This window comes from Chlorocebus sabaeus, chromosome 16 (genome assembly GCF_047675955.1).
Source record: "Chlorocebus sabaeus isolate Y175 chromosome 16, mChlSab1.0.hap1, whole genome shotgun sequence".
Classification (NCBI taxonomy): domain Eukaryota; kingdom Metazoa; phylum Chordata; class Mammalia; order Primates; family Cercopithecidae; genus Chlorocebus; species Chlorocebus sabaeus.
This window is the reverse complement of record NC_132919.1, coordinates 63,023,123-63,033,562: the sequence shown is the minus strand read 5'-3', so window position 1 is coordinate 63,033,562 and position 10,440 is coordinate 63,023,123.

Genomic DNA, 10,440 nt, shown 5'->3' with positions numbered 1-10,440 from the left:
ACTGAAGACTTCTTGACTTATCCCCCCTTTTCCCAGCCTATGTTTTGAAAGCCCTTTGTTTACCAAAGGTCATCATCACATAACCCCCTTTCCTGTTTGTTTTTTTTTAATTTATTTTTTATTATTATTATACTTTAAGTTCTAGGGTACATGTGCATAACATGCAGGTTTGTTACATATGTATACTTGTGCCATGTTGCTGTGCTGCACCCATCAACTTGTCAGCACCCATCAACTCGTCATTTACATCAGGTATAACTCCCAATGCAATCCTTCCCCCTCCCCCTCCCCATGATAGGCCCCGGTGTGTGATGTTCTCTTTCCCGAGTCCAAGTGATCTCATTGTTCAGTTCCCACCTATGAGTGTGAACATGCGGTGTTTGGTTTTCTGTTCTTGTGATAGTTTGCTAAGAATGATGGTTTCCAGCTGCATCCATGTCCCTACAAAGGACACAAACTCATCCTTTTTTATGGCTGCATAGTATTCCATGGTGTATATGTACCACATTTTCTTAATCCAGTCTGTCACTGATGGACATTCGGGTTGATTCCAAGTCTTTGCTATTGTGAATAGTGCCGCAATAAACATACGTGTGCATGTGTCTTTATAGCAGCATGATTTATAATCCTTTGGGTATATACCCAGCAATGGGATGGCTGGGTCATATGGCACATCTAGTTCTAGATCCTTGAGGAATTGTCATACTGTTTTCAATAATGGTTGAACTAGTTTACAATCCCACCAACAGTGTAAAAGTGTTCCTATTTCTCCACATCCTCTCCAGCACCTGTTGTTTCCTGACTTTTTAATGATCGCCATTCTAACTGGTGTGAGATGGTATCTCATTGTGGTTTTGATTTGCATTTCTCTGATGGCCAGTGATGATGAGCATTTTTTCATGTGTCTGTTGGCTGTATGAATGTCTTCTTTTGAGAAATGTCTGTTCATATCCTTTGCCCACTTTTGGATGGGGTTGTTTGTTTTTTTCTTGTAAATTTGTTTGAGTTCTTTGTAGGTTCTGGATATTAGCCCTTTGTCAGATGAGTAGATTGCAAAAATTTTCTCCCATTCTGTAGGCTGCCTGTTCACTCTGATGGTAGTTTCTTTTGCTGTGCAGAAGCTCTTTAGTTTAATGAGATCCCATTTGTCAATTTTGGATTTTGCTGCCATTGCTTTTGGTGTTTTAGACATGAAGTCTTTGCCCATGTCCTGAATGGTACTACCTAGGTTTTCCTCTAGGGTTTTTATGGTGTTAGGTCTAACATTTAAGTCTCTAATCCATCTTGAATTAATTTTCGTATAAGGAGTAAGGAAAGGATCCAGTTTCAGCTTTCTACTTATGGCTAGCCAATTTTCCCAGCACCATTTATTAAATAGGGAATCCTTTCCTCATTTCTTGTTTCTCTCAGGTTTGTCAAAGATCAGATGGCTGTAGATGTGTGGCATTATTTCTGAGGACTCTGTTCTGTTCCATTGGTCTATATCTCTGTTTTGGTACCAGTACCATGCTGTTTTGGTTACTGTAGCCTTGTAGTATAGTTTGAAGTCAGGTTGCGTGATGCCTCCAGCTTTGTTCTTTTGACTTAGGATTGTCTTGGCAATACAGGCTCTTTTTTGGTTCCATATGAACTTTAAAGCAGTTTTTTCCAATTCTGTGAAGAAACTCATTGGTAGCTTGATGGGGATGGCATTGAATCTATAAATAACCTTGGGCAGTATGGCCATTTTCACGATATTGATTCTTCCTATCCATAAGCATGGAATGTTCTTCCATTTGTTTGTGTCCTCTTTTATTTTACTGAGCAGTAGTTTGTAGTTCTCCTTGAAGAGGTCCTTTACATCCCTTGTAAGTTGGATTCCTAGGTATTTTATTCTCTTTGAAGCAATTGTGAATGGAAGTTCATTCATGATTTGGCTCTCTGTTTGTCTGTTACTGGTGTATAAGAATGCTTGTGATTTTTGCACATTAATTTTGTATCCTGAGACTTTGCTGAAGTTGCTTATCAGCTTAAGGAGATTTTGGGCTGAGACAATGGGGTTTTCTAAATGTACAATCATGTCATCTGCAAAGAGGGACAATTTGACTTCTTCTTTTCCTAACTGAATACCCTTGATTTCTTTCTCTTGCCTGATTGCCCTAGCCAGAACTTCCAACACTATGTTGAATAGGAGTGGTGAGAGAGGGCATCCCTGTCTTGTGCCAGTTTTCAAAGGGAATTTTTCCAGTTTTTGCCCATTCAGTATGATATTGGCTGTGGGTTTGTCATAAATAGCTCTTATTATTTTGAGATACGTTCCATCAGTACCAAATTTATTGAGCATTTTTAGCATGAAGGGTTGTTGAATTTTGTCAAAAGCCTTTTCTGCATCTATTGAGATAATCATATGGTTCTTGTCTTTGGTTCTGTTTATATGCAGGATTATATTTATTGATTTGCAAATGTTGAACCAGCCTTGCATCCCAGGGATGAAGCCCACTTGATCATGGTGGATAAGCTTTTTGATGTGCTGCTGAATCCAGTTTGCCAGTATTTTATTGAGGATTTTTGCATCGATGTTCATCAGGGATATTGGTCTAAAATTCTCTTTTTTTGTTGTGTCTCTGCCAGGCTTTGGTATCAGGATGATGTTGGCCTCATAAAATGAGTTAGGGAGGATTCCCTCTTTTTCTATTGATTGGAATAGTTTCAGAAGGAATGGTACCAGCTCCTCCTTGTACCTCTGGTAGAATTCAGCTGTGAATCCATCTGGTCCTGGACTTTTTTTTGTTGGTAGGCTATTAATTATTGCCTCAATTTCAGAGCCTGCTATTGGTCTATTCAGGGATTCAACTTCTTCCTGGTTTAGTCTTGGAAGAGTGTAAGTGTCCAGGAAATTATCCATTTCTTCTAGATTTTCTAGTTTATTTGCGTAGAGGTGTTTATAGTATTCTCTGATGGTAGTTTGTATTTCTGTGGGGTCGGTGGTGATATCCCCTTTATCATTTTTTATTGCGTCTATTTGATTCTTCTCTCTTTTCTTCTTTATTAGTCTTGCTAGCAGTCTATCAATTTTGTTGATCTTTTCAAAAAACCAACTCCTGGATTCATTGATTTTTTGGAGGGTTTTTTGTGTCTCTATCTCCTTCAGTTCTGCTCTGATCTTAGTTATTTCTTGCCTTCTGCTAGCTTTTGAATGTGTTTGCTCTTGCTTCTCTAGTTCTTTTAATTGTGATGTTAGAGTGTCAATTTTAGATCTTTCCTGCTTTCTCTTGTGGGCATTTAGTGCTATAAATTTCCCTCTACACACTGCTTTAAATGTGTCCCAGAGATTCTGGTATGTTGTATCTTTGTTCTCATTGGTTTCAAAGAACATCTTTATTTCTGCCTTCATTTCGTTATGTACCCAGTAGTCGTTCAGGAGCAGGTTGTTCAGTTTCCATGTAGTTGAGCGGTTTTGATTGAGTTTCTTAGTCCTGAGTTCTAGTTTGATTGCACTGTGGTCTGAGCGACAGTTTGTTATAATTTCTGTTCTTGTACATTTGCTGAGGAGTACTTTACTTCCAATTATGTGGTCAATTTTGGAATAAGTGCGATGTGGTGCTGAGAAGAATGTATATTCTGTTGATTTGGGGTGGAGAGTTCTATAGATGTCTATTAGGTCTGCTTGCTGCAGAGATGAGTTCAATTCCTGGATATCCTTGTTAACTTTCTGTCTCGTTGATCTGTCTAATGTTGACAGTGGAGTGTTGAAGTCTCCCATTATTACTGTATGGGAGTCTAAGTCTCTTTGTAAGTCTCTAAGGACTTGCTTTATGAATCTGGGTGCTCCTGTATTGGGTGCATATATATTTAGGATAGTTAGCTCTTCCTGTTGAATTGATCCCTTTACCATTATGTAATGGCCTTCTTTGTCTCTTTTGATCTTTGATGGTTTAAAGTCTGTTTTATCTGAGACTAGTATTGCAACCCCTGCTTTTTTTTTGTTCTCCATTTGCTTGGTAAATCTTCCTCCATCCCTTTATTTTGAGCCTATGTATGTCTCCGTATGTGAGATGGGTCTCCTGAATACAGCAGACTGATGGGTCTTGACTCTTTATCCAGTTTGCCAGTCTGTGTCTTTTAATTGGAGCATTTAGTCCATTTACATTTAAGGTTAATATTGTTATGTGTGAACTTGATCCTGCCATTATGATATTAACTGGTTATTTTCCTCATTAGTTGATGCAGTTTCTTCCTAGCATCGATGGTCTTTACATTTTGGCATGTTTTTGCAATGGCTGGTACCGGTTGTTCCTTTCCATGTTTAGTGCTTCCTTCAGGGTCTCTTGTAAGGCAGGCCTAGTGGTGACAAAATCTCTAAGCATTTGCTTATCTGTAAAGGATTTTATTTCTCCTTCACTTATGAAACTTAGTTTGGCTGGATATGAAATTCTGGGTTTAAAATTCTTTTCTTTAAGAATGTTGAATATTGGCCCCCACTCTCTTCTGGCTTGTAGAGTTTCTGCCGAGAAATCTGCTGTTAGTCTGATGGGCTTCCCTTTGTGGGTAACCCAACCTTTCTCTCTGGCTGCCCTTAAGATTTTTTCCTTCATTTCAACTTTGGTGAATCTGGCAATTATGTGTCTTGGAGTTGCTCTTCTCGAGGAGTATCTTTGTGGCATTCTCTGTATTTCCTGGATTTGAATGTTGGCCTGCCCTACTAGGTTGGGGAAGTTCTCCTGGATGATATCCTGAAGAGTGTTTTCCAACTTGGTTCCATTTTCCCCCTCACTTTCAGGCACCCCAATCAGATGTAGATTTGGTCTTTTTACATAATCCCATACTTCTTGCAGGCTTTGTTCATTTCTTTTTCTTCTTTTTTCTTTTGGTTTCTCTTCTCGCTTCATTTCGTTCATTTGATCCTCAATCGCTGATACTCTTTCTTCCAGTTGATCGAGTCGGTTACTGAAGCTTGTGCATTTGTCACGTATTTCTCGTGTTATGGTTTTCATCTCTTTCATTTCGTTTATGACCTTCTCTGCATTAATTACTCTAGCCATCAATTCTTCCACTTTTTTTTCAAGATTTTTAGTTTCTTTGCGCTGGGTACGTAATTACTCCTTTAGCTCTGAGAAGTTTGATGGACTGAAGCCTTCTCCTCTCATCTCGTCAAAGTCATTCTCCGTCAAGCTTTGATCCGTTGCTGGCGATGAGCTGTGCTCCTTTGCCGGGGAAGATGCACTCTTATTTTTTGAATTTCCAGCTTTTCTGCCCTGCTTTTTCCCCATCTTTGTGGTTTTATCTGCCTCTGGTCTTTGATGATGATGGTGACGTACTGATGGGGTTTTGGTGTAGGTGTCCTTCCTGTTTGATAGTTTTCCTTCTAACAGTCAGGACCCTCAGCTATAGGTCTGTTGGAGATTGCTTGAGGTCCACTCCAGACCTTGTTTGCCTGGGTGTCAGCAGCAGAGGCTGCAGAAGATAGAATATTGCTGAACAGCAAGTGTACCTGTCTGATTCTTGCTTTGGAGGCTTCCTCTCAGGGGTGTACTCCACCCTGTGAGTTGTGGGGTGTCAGACTGCCCCTAGTGGGGGATGTCTCCCAGTTAGGCTACTCAGGGGTCAGGGACCCACTTAAGCAGGCAGTCTGTCCCTTCTCAGATCTCAACCTCAGTGTTGGGAGATCCACTGCTCTCTTCAAAGCTGTCAGACAGAGTCGTTTGTGTCTGCAGAGCTTTCTGCTGCTTTTGTTGTTGTTTAGCTGTGCCCTGTCCCCAGAGGTGGAGTCTACAGAGACAGGCAGGTTTCCTTGAGCTGCTATGAGCTCCACCCAGTTCGAGCTTCCCAGCGGCTTTGTTTACCTACTTAAGACTCAGCAATGGCGGGTGCCCCTCCCCCAGCCTCGCTGCTGCCTTGCGGTTAGATCGCAGACTGCTGTGCTAGCAATGAGGGAGGCTCCGTGGGCGTGGGACCCTCCCGGCCAGGTGTGGGATATAATCTCCTGGTGTGCCTGTTTGCTTAAAGCGTAGTATTGGGGTGGGAGTTACCCAATTTTCCAGGTGTTGTGTGTCTCAGTTCCCCTGGCTAGGAAAAGGGATTCCCTTTCCCCTTGCGCTTCCCAGGTGAGGGGATGCCTCGCCCTGCTTCAGCTCTCGCTGGTCGGGCTGCAGCAGCTGACCAGCACCCATTGTCCGGCACTCCCTAGTGAGATGAACCCAGTACCTCAGTTGAAAATGCAGAAATCACCGGTCTTCTGTGTCGCTCGCGCTGGGACTTTTTTTTTTTTTTTTAAGACGGAGTCTTGCTCTTGTTGCCCAGGCTGGAGTGCAGTGGTATGATCTCAGCTCATTGTAACCTCCACTTCCTGGGTTCAAGCGATTGTCCCGCCTCAACCTCCTGAGTAGCTGGGATTACAGGCGCCCACCACCACGCATGGCTAATTTTTTGTGTTTTTAGTAGAGACGGGGTTTAATCATGTTGGCCAGGCTGGTCTCAAATTCCTGACCTCAGGTGATCCACCCGCCTTGGCCTCCCAAAGTGCTGGAATTACAGCCACGAGCCCATGCCTGGCCCTCCTTTCCTATTTTTATGAACCACAGAGGTTCATGCTGCCTGTCAGAGCTTGTGGACAATGTGAGGTCACCAGCTTTCAGCACCCAAAGGACTGTACTGCAGCTGGGGGAAGAGAAACTCCCCACTGCATTGGCCTGACTAGGCTTACCCTCTGGGCTTTTTGAGATAGTACCTTTTTTTTTTTTTTTTTTTTTTTTGAGACAGAATCTCGCTCTGTCACCTAGGCTGGAGTGTTGGAGTGCAGTGGCACGATCTCCGCTCACTGCAACCTCCACCTCCTGAGTTCAAGCAATTCTTCTGCCTCAGCCTCCCAAGTAGCTGGGCTACTACTACAGGAGCATGCCGCCATGCCCGGCTAATTTCTTTTGTATTTTAGTAGAGATGGGGTTTCACCATGTTGCCCAGGCTGGTCCTGAACTCCTGAGCTCAGGCAATCCACCTGCCTCGGCCTCCCAAAGTGCTAGGATTACAGGCGTGAGCCACCGCGCCGGGCCCTGATAGTATCATTCTTTAGATGCCTGCCTCTGCCTCCTTGGGTGAGTAGGGACAGGCAGGGGATACCTGGAAGGTAGCAGAGGAAGACAAGGCAGTAACAGCAGGAAGAGGGGACAACCCAGTGTTTTCTACCAGTGGCCCTGAAGGCTGAGCTCATCTCCGTGCTGTGGCTGCCAGTGCTGCCCTTGGGTGACCAGCTCTTACCTACACTGGCCACAGGTGGTGGCTGCCAGTTTCTCTCATCTCCACACCCCTCCCGACCCTCCACATTCCTCCATCTGCCCAACCCCCTTCCCACCCCCCCTGTCTTTAAACATAAGTGAAAAAGTGGCTAACCCCACCTCTGCACTTACCACCTGTGTGACCTTGGGCAGTTCGTTTTTGCAGTCTGCATTTTCCTTCTTATGGTTCTTATCCACCCTCTCAGGGTTGCCATGAAGATGAAATGAGATGATGTACAAAGTCCTAGTACAGAGTGTCCTCTCTTTGTAATGAATGCATCATCTCCTGAAAAAGCTAGCTTCATAACATCCCCAGATCAGCCAAGTCCAGATCAGCCCCCTTATTTGAGACAGGAAGAGGAACCGGGGCAACCGGGTGATAGAGCTGGACTGAAAACTCCCATCTCCCAGCTGCCTTCCAGGAACTTCCCCACTACACATCCTTGCACGGTCAGTCAACTGCCTTCTTACTGGGAGCACACGGAGCTCGTCCACTGGGGGCCCACAGCTTGCCTCAGTTTCCGGGAGTACTCTCCCCGTGTCGCCTCTCCTCATCCTCTCTCTCATCCTCCCTCCCCGTGTCACCTCTCCCTCATCCTCTCTCTCCATGTTACCTCTCCCTCATCCTCCCTCCCTGTGTTACCTCTCCCTCATCCTCTCCCTCATCCTCTCTCTCCGTGTTACCTCTCCCTCATCCTCCCTCCCCATGTCGCCTCTCCCTTATCCTCCTTCCCTGTGTCACCTCTTCCTCATCCTCTCCCTCATCCTCTCTCCCTATGTCACCTCTCCCTCATCCTCTCCCTCATCCTCCCTCCCTGTGTCGGCTCTCCCTCATCCTCCCTCCCCATGTCGGCTCTCCCTCATCCTCCCCATGTCGCCTCTCCCTCATCCTCTCCCCTCTCCTTCGAGGACCCCCATGAAACCCTGCCTGGGGCTTTCTGTCTTGCCCTCTGTCTCCTAACTCTTGCTCATAGCGCTCACCCCATTTCCTGTCCTGTGTGCCTGACAATTCCCCACCTGTGTCCTCAAGGCCCAGTGTTTCTGATGTTTAGCCTACTGTTTAATCTGGCTGTCGAGAGTTTTGTTGTTCCCATTTAATCCCTATATTTTTCATTTTAGCATCCCTGCTTCTTTCAAACCTCCTGTGTTTTCATAAAAGCCTATTTTTGCCTCACAGATTCTGTTCTCTGAATCACTTTAAAAACCTGTTTTTTTTTAATTGTGTCAAAATATACATAATGTAAACTTACCATCTGAACCATTTTTAAATGTACAGTTTGGTGGCACTAAGTACATTCACATTGTCGATTGCAGCCATCACCACCATCCGTCTCCAGAACAGTTTCATTTTTGCGTGTGTGACAAGGTGCCCCCCAAAAAGGTGCTTACTCTGTTGTCCAGACTCACTGCAGCCTCGACCTCCTGGGTTCAAGCAATCCTCCCACCTTAACCTCCTCCGTAGCTGGGAGCACAGGCGTGCACCACCACATTCAGATACTTTTTTTAAAAGTTTTTAGTAGAGGACAAGCACGGTGGCTCATGCCTGTAATCCTAGCACTTGGGAGACCAAGGTGATAGGATCACTTGAGGTCAGGAGTTCAAGACCAGCCTGGCCAACAATGGCAAAACCTCGTCTCTGCTAAAAATACAAGAATTAGCTGGGCATGGTGTGGGTCACCTGTAATCCCAGCCACTTGGGAGACTGAGGCAGGAGAATCACTTGCACCCGGGAGGCAGAGGTTGCAGTGAGCCAGGATCATCCCATTATACTCCAGCCTGGGCGACAGAGCAAGACTCTGTCTCAAAAAAGAAAAAAAAAATTCTTTTTTTTAGTAGAGATGGGGTCTCCTTATGTTGTCCAGGCTTGTCTCGAGCTCCTGGGCTAAAGTGATCCACCTGCCTTGGCCTCCCAAAGTGCTGGGATTACAGGTGTGAGCCATAGTACCCAGCCTCTGTACCCATGAAACATAAAATCATACAGTATTTGTTTTGTCTCTGGCTTGTCTCAGCATAATGTTTTCAGTGTTTATCCATGCTATAGGATGTGTTAGAATTTCCTTCCCTCTTAAGGCTGAGTAATATTCCATTACATGTATATACCACATTTTGTTTATCCGTTCATTCATCCATGAACGAATGGGTTTCCACCTTTTGGCTATGGTGAATAATGTTACTATGAACTGTAAAAAAGGTAATTCAAAATCAAAGCTGTTAAAACTTTAAATTATTCTGAGCCTTGAAGGAAGGTAATTGTGGGACCTGAGTCACTTACAGGCAGCTGTGAACTTTGTTTCCCTAATTATGGATGACTCCTTTTCCTCTTAGCTGCATTGTTTTGTAAAATGTTATGTGAGGCAGGAGAATGGCGTGAACCCGGGAGGCGGAGCTTGCTGTGAGCCGAGATCAGGCCACTGCACTCCAGCCTGGGTGACAGAGCGAGACTCCGTCTCAAAAAAAAAAGAATTAAAAAAAAAAAAAAAAAAGTTATGAAAGACTGAAGGGTGCCACAGAAGTTTCCTTTCCTCTTTTCTGTTGAACTTCATTATAGATTAACTTTCCTCTTACTCTCCTACTCAAAGACCTCAGGACTGTCACACTGTCCAAGATGTGTTAAGTGTACTCTTTTAAATTGAAAAAAAGAAAATAAGCTATTATTAATCAAATTGCTGTAACTCATAAACCAAACTTATATGGGAAATGTTGTGATTCTACCTAATTTCTTAGTTTTCTGACTGTAAAGTAAGACCTTAAACTTCTCAGCTTCAGAGCATGGACGCCATTTCTTTGGAGCCAGTGAGAAGGGCCATCCTCAGCTTCACGTTCGAATAAACCTGTTAAACTGGATTCTGATCTTGTTTTATTATTTCAGGTTGACAGAACACTGTGTACAAATATTTGTTTGAGTCCCGGATGTCAGTTCTATTGTGTATATACCCAGGAGAATTGCTAGATCATATGGTAATTCAATGTTTATTTTTTTTAAGGAACCACCAGACTGTTTTCCACAGCGGCTCTGCCATTTCCCATTACCGCCAACAATGCTCAAGGTTTCCAATTTCTCCACATGTTGACCGACTCTTGTTTTCTGGTTTTTTTTTGATAACAGCCACCCTAATGGGTGGCTTTGATTTGCCTTTCCCTAATAATTAGTGATATTGAGCATCTTTTCCTGTGCTAATGAGCAACTCAT